We start from the raw sequence: 18628 nt of genomic DNA, 5'->3' as shown, positions 1-18628 counted from the left end.
GGTGGTAGCAGCATCATGCTGTGGGGGGGGGGGGGGGGTTTCAGCTGCAGGGACAGGATGACTGGGTGCAATCAAGGGAAAGATGAATGTGGTCAAGTACAGGGATATCCTGGACGAAAACCTTCTCCAGAGTGCTCAGGACCTCAGACTGGGCCGAAGGTTTACCTTCTAACAAGACAATGACCCTAAGCATACAGCTAAAATAATGAAGGAGTGGCTTCAGAACAACTCCGTTACTGTTCTTGAATGGCCCAGCCAGAGCCCTGACTTAAACCCAATTGAGCATCTCTGGAGAGACCTAAAAATGGCTGTCCACCAACGTTTACCATCCAACCTGACAGAACTGGAGAGGATCTGCAAGGAGGAATGGCAGAGGATCCCCAAATCCAGGTGTGAAAAACTTGTTGCATCTTTCCCAAAAAGACTCATGGCTGTATTAGATCAAAAGGGTGCTTCTACTAAATACTGAGCAAAGGGTCTGAATATTTAGGACCATGTGATATTTCAGTTTTTGTTTTTTAATAAATCTGCAAAAATGTCAACAATTCTGTGTTTTTCTGTCAATATGGGGTGCTGTGTGTACATTAATGATGAAAAAAAATGAACTTAAAGAGGAGTTCCACCCAGGGGCTCCATTAAAAAAACAAAAAATTAAAAAATCAGCAGCTACAAATACTGCAGCTGCTGACTTTTAATTGGACACTTACCTGTCCCAGGGTCCAGCGATGCGGTGGATCGAACCCCCGCTCATCCCCCCTCCCCTCGCCGGCATTTCAACTGTGGGCGGCGGGCTGTGGCTTCACAGCCTGGCACCCACTGCGCATGCGCGAGCAGCGCCGCGCGCCGTGATTGGCCGCTCAATCACCTGGGACCTGTAATGGGTCCCAGATGATTGACAGGAGGGAGGGAGCAGAGCCGAGCCCTTCCTATGCCGAGGGGGAAGTGATGTCACCAGCCCAGGCAAAGGAAGAGGCAGACTACGAGGGACCACCTAGCAACAAGCCTTAAGAGGTAAGTTAAAAAAAAAAAAAAATCCAAATTATTTTTGTTTTTTTTTTTTAGAATTTTTCAGGTATTTTAGTTTTTTTGGGTGGAACCCCACTTTAAATGATTTTAGCAAATGGCTGCAATATAACAAAGAGTGAAAAATTGAAGGGGGTCTAAATACTTTCTGTCCCCACTGTACATATTTTGAGTCACCGACCTTGTAAGAATACAAAGATGAGGTTTTGTAAAGGCACTCTCACTTCACTGGTCTTCTAATAAAAACTTAATTTGGCCAAGGCCAAACATTTTAAAGAGGGACTACAGGTATGGATAATTTTTACATAGTCTCTTACTCTGAATTTCACCCGTGCCAAACGGCCGACCTCTTGTGTTTACAATGAAGCAGGGCAGCTGCTTGGCACAGAACCCAGAAGATGGTGGAGATCACTAGAATAGTGATGTCCGCTACAGCGATTTCCAGCTTCTGTAAAAATCTCCCTACATGGAATTGTGTTTGTAGGGTTGAAAGTGTTTGTAAAGTCACATTGTGACTTTACTGGTATCCCCTCTGGATTATGCAGGAATTAACTATAGTGTGTGTGTGTGTTGCCTTTTCTCACACCGCTTGATCCCCCTCTGAACTTCTTCCTCAGTGTATGCATAGTAGCAGGAGGGGCTGAGATTTCCTTGTGACATCAGCAGCAGAGAAAAGTCACTTGACTACACACCAGCGGTATGGGAAAACGTATTTAGCCTTTTCATTAAAAAAAAAAAACACACACTATAGTTAATGCCTGCATAATCCATAATCCAGAAGTATTTTTGCTGCATATTGCAGCTGAATATCAGTGGGAGGGGCAGGGAGGAGAGCCGTTCTCACATTGAGAGGCAAAGAGGGAGGGGCAGAGGGGAGAGACTCACAGCAGAGAGCGGGATGACAGAGGCACGTAGATTGACTATGGTATCATGGCTCAGTAGCCATGATACATTGGTCAGCACAGACAGGGGGACACAGGAACAGGCAACTGGGTATATTACAACATAAGAAGGGACAAATTACACATCACAAGTACTGTGCTATATAGATCATGCCTTAAAGATACATTTTTTTTGTTTGTTTTTTGTTAGGGTACAATTGCTTTAAGTATTTTAACTGCATAGTACATATGGCAGATGCACCTCTTAGATAGCTAATGACATATGTAATACAGTATGTCATAGCAATCAAAGGGTTAAAATGGCTCATGTGCCTGGAGATAGAGGTCAGAAGCAGGCAAGACCAGGACATTTTAGTAAGTAATATAACCTTCTTAACCTCTGACTCCTTGTATTGCCTGCTGGTCAGCACCTTGTAGCATCAGGCCTCTTTGTTTCTCATGCATTGGCCTAGTTGTAGTACCTACCAAAATTCATTTTTAATGACTTTAAACAATAATTTCTAAATAGTTTTTTTAATATTGTACATTTTTAAATAGTAACTCCACTTTTATTAAGAAAACAAAACATTCCTCTCTGGAATGTACATTGCAGGGATTTTAACAAATTTTGTTGCAGATTCCTTTGCTTTGTTATTCTGAAGAAATCGCTGTTTGTTTCTCTGTCCATGTACAGAGTGAATCTGTATGGGAGTGTTTTCATGATTACGTATCAATCAGCTGCTGGACTTGCAGTGTTCTGATGAGGAAAGTAGCAGGATCTTCATCCATTTAGATGTGATTTACCTTTGAGAGTATCTCACCAAAAATTAAATTTTTGTTGCAGGGGATGCCAAAAATCTGACTTGTATCTTAGTACAGACTTCTGGGAAACTCAGTGAGCCAGTCACACAAGCAGGAAATTATATTTTTTTTTGGGGGGGGGGGGGGCGTTCTCTACACATTCTGGTAGCCATATTTCACTGGATTTTACAAAAAATTACAGCACTGCAGATTGAAAAGGAAAGGTCATTTTTAATAACATTCAATTACAATATGATTCATGTAGAAATTGTATACGCTATATTATTTTTTTTATTTGCTATTTTTTTGTCACAAAAATGAAGTTACCCTTTAACCACTTGCTTACTGGGCACTTATATCCCCTTCCTGCCCAGGCCAATTTTCTCACATTTTGAATGACAATTGCGCGGTCATGCAACACTGTACAAATTTGTATAATTTTTTTCCACACAAATAGAGCTTTCTTTTGATGGTATTTAATCACCACTGGGGTTTTTATTTTTTGCTAAACAAACAAAAAAAAGACAAAAAATTTTGAAAAAAAAAAAAAAAAGTTTTTCATATTTTGTTATAAAATTTTGCAATGATCTCCTTCACTGATGGGCACTGATGAGGTGGCACTGATGGGCACTGGTAGGTGGCATGGAGAAGTGGCACTAAAAGGCGGCACTGATGGGCACTGATAGGTGGCACTGATGGGCAGTGATGAGGCAGCACGGGTGGGCACTGATCAGGAGGCACTCATGAGGCTGCACTGATGGGTGACACTGATGGGCACTGATAGGTGGAACAGAGAAGTGGCACTGATAGAAGGCACCAATGGACACTGATAGGCGGCACTGATGGACACAGATAGGTGGCACTGATGGACACTAATAGACGGCACTGGTGGGCATTGATCAGGAGGCACTGATGAGGCACTGGAGGGCACTGATTGGCAACACTGATGGGCACTAATAGGTGACACTGATGCGCACTGATATTTGGCACTGGTGGGCACTGATTAGCAGTACTGACGGGCACTGATAGATGGCACTGGTGGGCACTGATTAGCAGCACTGATTTGTAGCACTGGTGATCACTAAGGGGACTGATGTCCCTCTAACAGAAGCAGGTTAACTGATTGCTTCTTTTCTTCACGCTGACAGTGTTTACTTTCTGTTTACTTCCGAGATCAGCTGTCATTGGCTGGCAGCTGATCACGTGATAAAGGGCCCGCTGTGATTGGCCTTTACCCTGCCCTGTGATCAGCTGAGTCCCACATCATTAGGGAGCTGGCTGCAAGAACCCAGGAGTGACAGCCAGGGGCCTAGCTAGAGAACTTTGCACCTGGGGCAGATCCTATATCTGGCACCCCCTCCAACTTTAAAATGTAAAAACACCCACAAAAATTTGTAATATTTTCAAGAATATTTATTGCACAAATTTGTACACATATCACATATCACACAGTGCCCAAAATATGCCAATCAGTGCCTACAAATGGTGCAAGTCAGTGCCTAATGCACTAATGCCTGCCAGATGTCTCCTCATCAGTGATGCCCAGTAGTGCCATCCATCAGTGTCCATCAGTGCCACCTATAAGTGCCAATCTGCACCCACCTATCAGTGTCACAGATAAGTACCCATCAGAGGCGCTTATCAGTTCCCATCAGTGCGGCCTATCAGTGTCCATCAGTGCCGCCTATCAATGCCCATCAGTGCTGCATACCAGTGCCACCTATCAGTGCCCATTAGTGCCACTTATCAGTGCCCATAATCAGTGCCACCTCATCAGTGCCACCTCATTGGTGTCCCTTATCGGTGCCCATCAGTGCCGCCTTATCAGTGCCCGTCAGTGCAGCTTCATCAGCGCCCATAAGTGAAGGAGAAAACTTACTTATTTACAAAAATTTTTAACAGAAACAAAGAAAAACTTTTTTTTTTTCAAAATGTTCAGACTTTTTTTATTTGTTGCGCAAAAAATAAAAACCCCAGCAGTGATCAAATACCACCAAAAGAAACCGATTTGAAAAAGTGGTTCCTGCCCTACTTTTGGCGATTTTGGGTTGACTTGCATAGACATTTGTGCATGAAGCCACACAAATGTCTTTGAAGTCGCACTGACATGCGGCTTTGAAATTGTGCAATTTCAGATGAAGTTGCACGATTTCGAGGAACCTGCTATAGGTGTAGGTGAGGAACACAGTACAGATATTACAGAAAACATTTCCAGGGGTCTGCAGCCGGGGTGGATTTGATTTAAATTAAGTGGATTTAAATCACTATAAAAAAGCTTGATTTAAATCATAATTTTTAAAGAGCAACTGTCATCTCTGTCCCACAGCGGCTCCTCCTCTGACCCGCTGTTGACTCACCGACAGTCCCATTCACTTTAATGGGACGGCTGGTGATGCGGCAGTGACACAACAAGGTGAGGGACGTGGCGGCAGCAGGTGAGTGGATCCCCGCTAACAGGCGTGCCACGATAGATCTGAAATTACAGGTGCTCTTTAAATGTAAGGACTTATTCTTGCTGGTCGTTAAAATCTTTAATATTTGCAAACAAAATGAAGGTTTCCCATTTAAAATAATAAGCTGTTAGGTTAGTAAAACAGCAATATCTGAACTGATTATATTCTGAAAGATGATGTTACGCCAAGTAAATTGATACCCAACATGTCACGCTTCAAAGTTGTGCCCGCTCGTGGAATGGCGACAAACTTTTGCCCTTAAAAATCTCCATAGGCGACGATTAAAACATTCTACAGGTTGCATGTTTTGAGTTACAGAGGAGGTCTAGGACGATAATTATTGCTCTTGCTCTACCGATCGCGGCGATACCTCACATGTGTGGTTTGAACACCATTTTCATATGCGGGCGCTGCTCACATGTGCGTTCGCTTCTGCACGCGAGCTCGGCAGGTCGGGGTGCATTTAAAAAAAAATTTTCTTATTTTACCTTTTATTTTTTATTTTTAGACTGTTCTTCTAAAAAAATTGTTTTACTTTTATTCCTATTACAAGGAATGTAAACATCCCTTGTAAAGAAAGCATGACAGGACCTCTTAAATATGAGATCTGGGATCAAAAAGACCTCAGATCTCATATTTACACTAAAATGCAATAAAAAAAATAAATTAAATGTCATTAAAATATAAATAAAAAATAAATGCCTCTTTAAGAGCTACGGGCGTAAGTGACGATTTGACGTCGCTTCTGCCCTGCAATGGTACGGAGACGGGTGGGGGTCATCTTCCCCTCACTCATCTCCATACCTAACAGAAGACAGGATCCAAACGCCTCCTCCGGTAAGCAGCCGCAGAGCCAACTTTGATCTGAAAGCGGACCGCCCGCTGAAGAAGAGGATACCGGGATTATAGTAGCTAGCTGCTGCCATAACAACAATATCCCTCTTCAAATTGCCGACGTACAACGGCGGGCGGTCTGTAAGTGGTTAAAATAAATTTGAAAAAAATCAATTCAAATTAAAAAAAAATCAGATTTAAATTAAAAAAACCTGATTTTTTTTTTCAAATCATTGATTTATAGCCACCCTGTCTGCAGGTAATGGCTGTGATAGCAGTCCTACAGTGCAGGAACCTATCATAGGTGTAGATGAGGAACACACAGTATACACACAGTATAGATAATAAAGGGGACATACTAAAACATTTAATGTGAAAATGGCTTAATGTAGCTTAACGTGTAAAAAAGTGCCTAAACCTCAATCAATTGCCCTGAAACTTTGCACAGCCTAATTTTTTACATTTCCAAACCTATCCAAGAAGTTTCATGCGATTCGGTGTTCCAAAAGGCAAACTAGGGACATTAAGCTTGTTTTTTGGGGAGCCTAATGTGGCTTAATGTACAAAAAAAACCTTAATTGTTAACCAATTTCCCCCAAACTTCACACAATAGAAGACTCTATCCATGCCAACATATTCTGAAAATGTCAGCTCATTTGGTTAATCACAGCAAAAGTTATTCACATTAAGCTATATTTTACAATGCTAAAACATTTATTGTGAAAATGGCTTAAGTGGAGTTCCACCCATTTTACACACTTCCTCACTCTGGTATCCCCTGTAAAAATCCTTTTCGCCATGGAAATTCTTTATTTTTTCTCCTGAATTTCCGGTAGTCCCCGCCGAGGCGATTACGTCACTAGGCGATTTGCAAAGGCCCCTGGGATAGCGGCGTCATGTACCCCAGGAGTCCTTGTGAATTGCCTAGTGACGAAACCTCATGATGATTGACGGAACGTCCGCTGACGCCGCTATGGCAACGTGTCAGGACTCAAGAGAAAGGAGCGCTTTGTGGTGGCATTACTGCGCAGGCGCAAGAGGTGGAGGTGCATGCTGCACCGATTACCGGAAATGGATAGAAGAGGGCTTTAGATGCCCACTCCCGGATTCCGATAAGCCCTCCGCCCGCAGATCCCGACAACCAACGGCCAGGGTTGTCGGGAAGAGGCTCTCGTCCTCATCAACATGGGGACAAGGTGCTTTGGGGTGGGGGGGCCGCAGGGCGCCCCCTCCCCCAAAGCACCCACCCCCTCCATGTTGAGGGCATGCAGCCTGGTGCGGTTCAGAAGGGGGGGCGCTCACTCGTCCCCACCCCCCTTCCGGACCGGCCAGGCTGTGTGCTCGGATAAGGGTCTGGTATGGATTTTGGGAGGGACCCTCACGCCGTTTTTTCGGCGTAGGGGGTTCCCCTTAAAATCCATACCAGACCTAAGGGCCTGGTATGCTCCTGGAGGGGAATTCCCCCTCGCGCTCACTGCAATAGGAAAATGTGTTTTTCCTATTGTAGCCAGCGCGAGATGTACAGTACCCTGTCGCCAAGAACACACATTCTCGTGGACAGGTACTGTATGTTACGTCACTTCACCCTGTGGCCACTAGGGGCGCGCCTATGGAGACTATCGAGTGCCACAGGGAGAACCGGGATCTGTGTGTGTAAACAGCGATCTGTCATTTCCCCTAGTAATCCCATTCCCCCTTCAGTTAGAACATGCAGAGGGAACACAATTAACCCCTTGCTCGCCCCCTAGTTAACACTTCCCCTTCCCTGCCAGTGACATTTTTACAGTAATCAGTGCATTTTTCCACTGATCGCTGTAAAAATGCCAATGGTCCCAAAAATGTGTCAAAAGTATTCAATGTGCTTCAATCTCTCTCTCTCTCTCTCTCTCTCTCTCTCTGCTTACAGCTCCGTCCAGGCCCCTCCCCTACGCGTGTTCGGCACCAGGATCACGTGCCTTCATCAATCCCCCTGATGAAGGCACATGATCCCGGTGCCGAACACGCGTAGGGGAGGGGCCTGGACGGAGCTGTCAGCAGAGAGAGAGAGAGAGATTGAGGCACACACCGCCCCGCACGCTATACCTCACGATCGGCCTGTTTGTGTCTATGCCTGTATAGGATGGTGCACTCACGCACCCACAGCATGTGAGTACCCCTATGAGGGGAGAGTTTTTGTTCACAATAAAAGATCCTTCATTATCTTACAATATTGCGCTATGGAGTTTCTTTTTTCTTGCATATAATATCATGACTGGGAACATTGGAGGTCTGCACAGTTGATTCCATTTGAGCACAGGAGTGGCTCCAAAGCGTGTTTGACAGAGTTTAATTACTGTGCCACACACTGTAAGGTGAGCGCATACTCTTTTGGGGGTCACTGGAAGACACTAAGGCATGCTTTATGGTGTTGCACTTTTGGAAGAACAAGATGGATGAGCTTCACTAATTATGGACACAATTTTTGAGCACTTTATATTTATATTTCTTTGGATATACACTTTTTGAACTATAAGGACTTTCATGAGGAATGTTGCTATTTCACTCCTGATTTGGCACTTAGATTGTGTGTTTTATATTGCACTTTGCACTTTGAAAATTATAAGGTTTAATCACTAAGAGATATTTCTGATTTATTATTGGTCAGCTTAAGCACATTTATTTATTTATTTTTTGTTTGGTTATTTTGGCACTTAACACTTACTGTAATCATCTATATTTTTTCAATCTAGCGCAGACACATTTGTATTTCTTTAACACCATTCACACGGTTATGGAACGTGATTAGTGTTTGCAGCTAGTTTTCACTTAGGTTTTATTTTATTATTTTATAAGGCATTAACCCTTATGTGGCTCGCAAGGCTTATCTATATTTTCTTAAATACCACCAAAAGAAAGCTCTATTTGTGGGAAAAAAAAGGATGCAAATTTTGTTTGGGTACAACGTCGCACGACCGCGCAATTGTCAGTTAAAGCGACACATTGCCAAATTGTAAAAAGTGCTCTCATCAGGAAGGGTGTAAAATCTTCCGGGCCTGAAGTGGTTAAAGGAATTTTAAAGTGAGAAGATTAATTTATCTTAATGCATCTATGCATTAAGATAAAAAGCCTTCTGTGTGCAGCAGCCCCCCTAACACTATCCTGAGTCGCATCTAGATCCAGAGATGACATTGCAAGACCCTGACAATAGACATGTGCGCCGTCAATAAATTTGTTTCCTTTCGTTCCGTTCCGTATTAGAATTGATTCGTATTTCGTAATTCGTATCCAAAATTCAATTCGGATTCGTACGAAATACGAATGTTCATTAGGTTCATTAATTTTTCGTAACAATAACGAATGTTCGTTATGATAAATATATCATTATGAGGGGCTCCCACCATCCCTGTGCTGTGCTGACTTCCTGGGTTTTTATCTTTTAGGTTTGTTAACTTTTCGTAATAATAATGAATGTTCGTTATTGTTGTAACGGAATTTGGATCCGAAGTTCGTAAACAAAATTTTGTATTTTGTACAAAATTTGTATGCATATAAATTTGTATTTTGGATCCTTACGAATGTACGAATTTTCGGGAACAAATCGCACATGTCTACCAGACAATCATAGGCATGACTCTTAGAGGCAGAGGCATGATGGAATTTGTAGTTTCACCACAGCTGGAGTACCGAGCTTGCCTAACCCCTGACTTAAGATAACAACATAATACATGCATTTTTTTTTTAAGGACAAACAAGGCTTTCTTTTTGTGAATATTGTCCTGCAACAATAATTATTTTTTGCAATCCTTAGACAATTAAATGTAATTAAACTAAACAAAAGGCATTTTTTTTCTTTCTATCAGTATTTATATGTAAAAAGGTGTCAAAAATATTAAACAAAGCAAACAAAAAACAGAAAAAAAGTTTAACTATTAGTTAATAAAATAGAAAAGAAAAAAAATCACCAGGAAAATTACAATTGAATAGAGAAGGAGAATATAGAGTTAATCAATGCTGATTAGAGAAAACTAAAGGGTTAATAAGGAGGTACATCCGTGACTGCTGCTCCTCTCTGCCAATCCCTTCACTGGCTTCCCCTACCCCACCGTGTAAAGTTCAAAATGCTAACCATAACATACAAGGCCATTAACAACATCGCCCCCATCTACATCACCAACCTCATCTGCAGATATCGCCCAAATCGCCCCCTCCCTCTTCCCAGGACCTCCTGCTCTCTAGCTCCCTTGTTACCTCCTCCCATGCTCGCCTTCAGGACTTCTCCAGAGCCTCTCCCATCCTCTGGAATTCCCTGCCCCAGTATGTCCGATCAGCCCCTACCCTGTCCACCTTTTAGGAGATCCCTGAAAACTCATTTATTCAGGGAAGCCTATCCCACACCCACAAAACTGTCCCTGAGCCACCCCCATCAAATCATTCTTTGCAGCTATTACCTTTTGTACCACCACCCCCTCCCTTTAGAATGTAAGCTCTACGAGCAGGGCCCTCCTATACCTTTTTGTATTGAACTGTACTGTAATTGTGTTGTCCCCCCTATACATTGTAAAGCGCTGCGTAAACTGTTGGTGCTATATAAATCTCATATAATAATAATAATAATAATAATAATAATAATAATTTAAGTAGAAAACTTTTTTTTTTTTTTACTTGTCAAGGTTGCTTTAAAGTGGATGTAAACCCAATGTCATCCTTTCTAAACTACTGCCATAGGGGTTATTTATAAGGATATACATGCCTCCTGCATGTATCTTTACCTGTCAAATGTCTCACCTCTGTCTGTTATTAGACCCGAAAAACTGCAGATTCTGTGGGTGGGTCTGTTGTCTGGAGCTCGGTGGGTGGAGTCATGATGTCAGTAGACTCCCCGCCCACCTCTACACTCCCCTTGTCAATATGCATTTTCTCCTGTGTATTTCTTACACTGAACTTCTGCTATGATCTCTAACATCCAGTGAAAAGACAGGAAAGTAACCACATGACTTCAGCATGCCAAATCATGCTGAGGTGTGGAACAGCCAATCCTAGCAGAGCTGATGAAGAAAGAAGTGGGGGAGGGAATTCAAAAATAATGCATGTCTTAGGCCAGTGCACGAGATGTGTAAATCACCTGCCACTCACAGCAAGGGGGAGGATTTGACAAAGTTTTTCTCAGTTTGTCAAGATTTATCTCACTGAACAATAAAAGAGGATTGCTCAGAGATGGATTAACTCTGTGTGGCAAGACTGGGCTCAAATGATAGGAAATCTTATACTCTACAGCATGATAAAAAAAAATAAAAAATTCGACTTTACATCCACTTTAATTCTCTTCACCTGCAAATCGAAGTTCATCTCTTTAATCTGTGAATGCAAAACACAGAAAGTTACAATTGATACAATGTTTCAATGTAACTTTCTGTGATGTGGATGTTGATAAACATTGCCAGCCTGCTTCTTTTTTTTTGACAGCTCCTGCTGAATTTTTGGGTACTGAGACAGGGAAGCATCCTGGCAGCAGAGCAGAAGGACTGGATGTACTAGACATGACCTGTGCAGCAGGGCCGGTACAAGGGGTGGGCGAGAGGGGCGGGTGCCCTGGGCGGAGTGTGAGAGGGGGTGGATTTCTCCCCCTCTCTCTGCTCGCTGACTCTGAGCATAATATGAGAGCCGCTCCAACCGATCTGCTCCCTCCCCCTCATTGGCAGGGAGGAGAGCGACTTCAGGAGGGATTGAATCAGCAGGGGAGGGGCGGACAAGCCTCCCATTATCTTTGTAACTGTGAAGAAACAGACTGATTTCTCCCGTCCGTAGGACAGGAGAATCAAGCTGTAACTTGTGAGACTGGTGGCTGCAGCTCTGTAAGAGTGTCTGACTGTGACACTTACCCAGCCCGAACACATCACCTCCCCCCCTCACTGACGGGAGATCAGGAAGAAATACAGCTCTCCTCCTCCTCCTCCCACCTCTGCTCCTTCAGTGACTTCCCGCCCCGTCCACACTATCCCCGACGTGCACATGTATCTGAAGTGAGGGGATGTGTGGGCGGGAGATATGAAAACAGCAGCTGCAGGTTCCTCTGTGTGCCAAAGATGCCTGAGCATCCAGCCTGGACCAGGGTGAGTGTGCAACTGTGTACACTACAGTGCAATGTAATCACTGAACTGTCCTTATCTCCATCTGTCTCCCCCTCCCCCCCCCATGTTCTTTCAAGATATTCACTAACTTTCACTTTCAGTTAGACAATAGATTGTACAAATTTCTTTCCAGTAACCACAGATTGCAGGAAAGAAATTTACATGATTCCCCTGTCAGCACAGTCAGTGGTGACAGGGGAATCCCTTCTGCTGAGCAATTGTATTGTCCCAACAAACAGTGATTATCACTAGCAGATATAGCAACCGCTAGTGATAATCATAAGAATATCCGGCAGGCTGGTTGTACCCAATTTGATCGATCAACTTGGTACATTTAGCCTGCCCATTAATGGTTCTAATCTCAGCCAGTTCTCACTGAAACAGCTGAAATTTAACCACTTGCTTACAGGGCACTTAAACCCCCCTCCTATCCAGACCAATTCTCAGCTTTCAGCACTGGCGCACTTTGAATGACAATTACGCGGTCATACAACACTGTACCCAAATGAAATTTTTATAATTTTTTTCCCCAGAAATAGAGCTTTCTTTTGGTGGTATTTGATCATCTCTGTGGTTTTTATTTATTGTTAAAAAAAAATGTAAAAAGACCGAATTAAAAAAAAAAAAAAATTATATTTTGTTATAAAATTTTAAAACAGGTAATTTTTCTCCTTCATTGATGTACGCTGATGAGGCGGCACTGATGGACACTGATCAGTTACACTGATAGGCAGCACTGCTAGGTGGCATTGATAGATGGCACTTGTGGGCATTGATAGGTGGCACTCATGGGCATAGGTAGGTGGCAATGGTAGGTGGCACTGATGAGGCATAATAGCCTCTTCCTCTTCGGGACCAATGTCCCTTGCAGATGAGCCGGTGATCAGCTTTTTTTTCTCCTCGCGCTGTCAGCGTGAGGAGAAAAAAAAAACGATCACAGAGCTTTTGTTTTGATCATGTGATCAGCTGTCATTGGCTGACAGCTGATCACATTGTAAGGGGCCGGGACTCAGTGACTCGGTGATCACAGCATGCACAGGGCACGTGCACTCCCGGAAATTCAGGTCCGCGCTGTGGCCGTCATTCAGCTATAGCGTGGATGTCAAGAGGTTAAACTATCTTAGTCTTAGCTCTTGGGCTGCCCATACATTGATCACTTTTTTCATTCAACTATTAGGTTGAATGAAAAAAAAAGAATGTTCCAATTCCCCCATCTACACATTCCAGGTGGAAGGGGGAATCCTCCCACTGTAGACCAGTGGTGGAATCCATTGTGGTGGTGTATAGAGCCAAAAAGATTAGAATTGTGTCAATGTCCCAATATATATGGACCTGAGTTTACATATAATTAAAAGGTGTGAGTGAACTCTGTTTCTATCGCATTAAACCTAATTGAATTTGTATTGTTTTAAGTATATCCTTGTTTTGAAATGACATTGATTCTTTCTTAAAAATGGGGGGGGGGGGGGCGCAGTTTGCCATCTTTGCCCTGGGCACCAAATGGCCTTGTCCCAGCACTGCTGTGCAGGGCCGTCTTTAAGGCAGGGCAAAAGGGGCAACTGCCCTGGGCCCTGTCATTGTTGAGGGGCCCAAAGCAACTTCCTCATACTTGCCAGCTATCCTGGTTTGAATTCCCTCGTCCCTCAGGGTTTTAGTCCCGTGCTGTGTCCCAATATCTCAGTGTGAAGTGCTGCTACTAATGCTGCCCAGCTCTGCCCTATTGTTGTGTACAGATGACTCACCTGCAGACCCTGTGTTTACATGTGAATTAACGGCATTCATATGTAAATAGCGGCGGCCGGCGGCATTGATATGTATATCATGCCCCCCTCAGGTCATATCCACAGTAATCTCTAGCAACCAATCAACAAGCAGAAATCATGTGCTGTAACCTCTAGCAACTAATCAGTGAGCCGTAATGTGTGCTGTAACCTCTAGCAACCAGTCAGTTAGCGGTAATGATGCACTGTAACCTCTGGCAACCAATCGCAATAGCTGCCTGATCTGATTCAGTAAACTGATTTTCAGTCTAGCTGCTATTTATTGTATGTATCAGAGCAGGTGGAGAGCGAAACTGCATGGGGGGGGCCCAAGAAAAGTTTTGCCCAGAGTCCAATCAATATTAAAGACGGCCCTGGACCTGTGTACACTGATGACATGTTTTTGGGCATGTCTAGTGAGCCCAAAGTCTGCAACTGGTTAAGGATTGTAAAAAAAATGGTTAAAAGTGAATAACTTTTGGGGTGATTTACCAAATGATCTGGAATTCTTGGATAGGTTTGGGAAGTTGAGAACTTAGGCTGTGCAAAGTTTCAAGACAATTGATTGAGGTTAAGGGACATTATGGTACGTTAAGCTCTTTACATTAAATGTTTTAGCATTGTAAAATATAGCTTAATGTGAATAACTTTTGGTGCTATTTAACAAATGAGCTAAAAATTTCAGAATATGTTGATATTGATGGGGTCTTCTATTGTGTGAAGTTTGGGGGAAATTTGTTAACATTTAAGGTCTTTTTTGTACGTTAAGCCACATAAAGCTCCCCAAAAAACAAGCTTAATGTCCCTAGTTTGCCTTGTGGAACACCGAATTGCATGAAAATTCTTGGATAGGTTTGGAAAGTTAAAAGTTAAGATCTTAGCCTGGGCAAAGTTTCAGGGCAATTGATTGAGGTTTAGGCATTTTATTACACATTAAGCTACATTAAGCTACATTAAGCCATTTTCACATTAAACATTTTAGCATTGTAATATATAGCTTAATGTGAATAACTTTTGGTGTGATTTACTAAATGAGTTGACATTTTCAGCATATGTTTGCATGGATAGAGTCTTCTATTGTTTGAAGTTTGGGGGAAATTGGTTAACATTTAAGGTCTTTTTTGTACGTTAAGCCACATTAAGCTCTTACAAAAAACAAGCTAAATGTCCATAGTTTGCCTTGTGGTACACCGAATCGCATGAAACTTCTTGGATAGGTTTGGGAAGTTGAGAACTTAGGCTGTGCAAAGTTTTAAGACAATGGATTGAGGTTAAGGCACATTATGGTACGTTAAGCTCTTTATATTAAACTTTTTACCATTGTAAAATATAGCTTAATGTGAATAACTTTTGATGTGATTTACCAAATGAGCTGAAATTTTCAGAATATGCTGGCATGGATAGAGTCTTCTATTATGTGAAGTTTGGGGGAAATTGGTTAACATTTAAGGTCTTTTTTGTACATTAAGCTCCCCAAAAAACAAGCTTAATGTCCCTAGTTTGCCTTGTGGAACACCGAATCGCATGAAACTTCTTGGATAGGTTTGGAAAGGTAAAAACATAGGCTGTGCAAAGTTTCAGGGCAATTGATTGAGGTTTAGGCACTTTATTACACGTTAAGCTAAATTTAGCCATTTTCACATTAAATGTTTTAGCATTATAAAATATAGCTTAATGTGTATAGCTTTTGGTGTGATTAACCAAATGAGCTGAAATTTTCAGAACATGTTGACATGGATAGCGTCTCCTATTGTGTGAAGTTTGGGGGAAATTGGTTAACATTCAAAGTGGATGTAAGCCCAATGTCATCCTTTCTAAACTACTGCCATATGGTTATCTATAAGGATATACATGCCTCCTGCATGTATGCTGTCAAATGTCTCTCCTCTGTCTGTTCTGAGACCCAAAAAACTGCAGTTTCTGTGGGTGGGTCTGTTGTCTGGAGCTCGGTGGGTGGAGTCGTGATGTCAGTAGACTCCCCGCCCACCTCTACACTCCCCTTGTCAATATGCATTTTCTCCTGTGTATTTCTAACACTGAACTTCTGCTATGATCTCTAACATCCATTGAAAAAGACAGGAAAGTAACCACATGACTTCAGCATGCCAAATCATGCTGAGGTGTGGAAATGCTAATCCTTGCAGAGCTGCTGAAGAAAGGAGTGGGGGTGGAAATTAAAAAATAATGCCTGTCTTAGGCTAGTGCACAAGATATGTAAATCACCTGTCACTCACAGCAAGGGGGAGGATTTGACAAAGATTTGCTCTGTTTGTCAAGTTTTATCTCACTGAACAATAAAAGGGGATTGCTCAGAGCTGGATTAACTCTTTGTGGCAAGACTGGGCTCAAATGATAGGCAATCTTATACTCTATATTATGACATAAAAAAAAAAATTCAGGTTTACATCCTCTTTAAGGTCATTTTGTACGTTAAGCCACATTAAGCTCCCCAAAAAACAAGCCTAATGTCCCTAGTTTGCCATGTGAGACACTGAATCACATGAAACTTGTTGGATAGGTTTAGGAAGTTGAGATTTTAGGCTGTGCAAAGTTTCAGGGCAATTGATTGAGGTTTAGGCACTTTATTACACGTTAAGCTACATTAAGCCATTTTCACATTAAATGTTTTAGCATTATAAAATATAGCTTAATGTGAATAACTTTGGTGTGATTTACCAAATGAGCTAACATTTTCAGAATATGTTGGCATGGATAGAGTCTTTTATTGTGTGAAGTTTGGGGGAAATTGGTTAACATTTAAGGTTTTTTTTGTATGTTAAGCCACATTAAGCTCTCCAAAAAAAAGCTTAATGTCCATAGTTTGCCTTGTGGTACACCAAATTGCATGAAATTTCTTGGATAGGTTTGCGAAGTTGAGAACTTAGACTGTGCAAAGTTTCAAGACAATTGATTCAGGTTAAGGCACATTATGGTACGTTAAGCTCTTTACATTAAACGTTTTAGCATTGTAAAATATAGCTTAACGTGAATAACTTTTTGTGATTTACTAAATGAGCTGACATTTTCAGAATATGTTGGCATGGATAGAGTCTTCTATTGTGTGAAGTTTATGGGAAATTGGTTAACATTTAAGGTCTTTTTTGTACGTTAAGCCACAATAAGCTCCCCAAAAAACAAGCTTAATGTGCCTAGTTTGTCTTGTGGAACACTGAATTGCATGAAACTTATAGGATAGGTTTGGGAAGTTGAGATCTTAGGCTGTGCAAAATTTCAGGGCAATTGATTGAGGTTTAGGCAATTTATTACACGTTAAGCTACATTAAGCTGTTTTCACATTACCGTATATACTTGAGTATAAGTCGTTCCGAGTATAAGTCGAGGCCCTAACTTACCACAAAAAAATGGGAAAAACTTATTGACCCGAGTATAAGACGAGGGTGAGAAATGCACAGCTACTGTAAGTGGAAAAGAGGGTCAACAATGCCCATTTGCAGCCTCACTGTGCCCATTTGCATGCCTCACTGTGCCCATTTGCAGCCATAGGTCCCCCAAACTTCAAACTCGGTAGTTAAGGGTTCCTAGATGCCCCCTAGCTGCAGCCAAAAATTGGGGTATCTGAACCCAAAGGGTCCCAAAATGACATTGCTGCAGATGGACACAGTTGGCCGAATTTGGGGCCCCGTATCTTGGGGCTACTTAGTGCTAAGAACTCCAAATTTGGCGTGCAAACCCAGTGGAACTAGCACCATAAAATATCCAAAGCTGGAGTCTCTAGCACCAAGTGGCCCCGAGATACAGGGCCCCAAAAATCGGTTCAGAAAATGTCAAGCACTTTTCTGTAGCAGAGAATGACATACCAATATCCGCTCATAATACTGTGTACCGGAGTGTATATGGTTGCCGGTGTTCTGCCGAGAAAGTTCCGCTCGGCTGATAAGTTCCCCCCTCTACTGCGCAGGTGCTGCGCCTGCGCAGTAGGATCCGGCGGAAATAGCCGAAGCGGAATAGCTGAAAATCAGCTGTACACGGCGGCTGAAAGAGGGCCCCTCGCGGGCTCGCTTCGCTCGCCACGCTTCGCTCGCCGCGCTTCGGGCACGGCCTCGCTGCGCTCGGCTCTTTTAGATTCCCCCTCTAGATCCACTTGGATGGTAGGGAAGGAACCTGGACCCAGAGCGCAGGCGCCGTGTACAGCTGATTGTCGATCTTCAGCTTCGGCTATCTCCGGCGGCTGTCAGGAGTTCGTACTGCGCAGGCGCTGCGCCTGCGCAGTACAGGGGGGAACTTATCCGCCGAGGGAACTTATTCGGCAAGACACCGGTATTGTGTCCAAACAGCAAGTCGTCCGAATCTCCAATTACTGTTGGCTTACAGTAACCGGAAGTGACGTAATTGGAGATCTTGATGAATTGGCTATTTTGACGGAACACCGGCCTGACACCCCCTCCCCCAAATTTGTGGCACCCAGGGTGGACTGCCCCCCTCGTTGGTACGCCACTGGTGACAGCCGACCCCCTGATGGCATACAAGAGGAAGCTGATGGAACAGACTTGCACAAGGAGAGCAGTGTGGGAGAAGAGGACAAAGCTGGATCTGCTGGGCTGATAAGTATATTTATTGAGCATAGAAACAGTACCATATGTAGAGAGCTCAGGATTTATTTTTTTTTTTTGGGGGGGAGGGGAGCAAACTTTCCATGAAATAAGTATGGTTAAGCAAAAATGAAAATGTATGCAATGTAGAACATTTGTTCCCCAAAATATGTAGAGGTTTTGCAAGCTGAACTTTTTTAGACTTTTGGTGAGACATAC

At 42.8% G+C, this 18628-nt stretch overlaps 1 protein-coding gene across 1 annotated transcript in view; it reads right to left on the bottom strand.

Annotated features, from left to right (window-relative positions):
- LOC141117018 (T-lymphocyte surface antigen Ly-9-like) overlaps positions 1-18628 on the bottom strand; it is a 40442-nt gene that overhangs the window by 13418 nt on the left and 8396 nt on the right. The window lies entirely within an intron of this gene.

This window comes from Aquarana catesbeiana, linkage group LG13 (genome assembly GCF_042186555.1).
Source record: "Aquarana catesbeiana isolate 2022-GZ linkage group LG13, ASM4218655v1, whole genome shotgun sequence".
Classification (NCBI taxonomy): Eukaryota; Metazoa; Chordata; class Amphibia; order Anura; family Ranidae; genus Aquarana; species Aquarana catesbeiana.
Note: the sequence above shows the minus strand (reverse complement) of the source record. Positions and strands in the feature narration are given on the sequence as shown.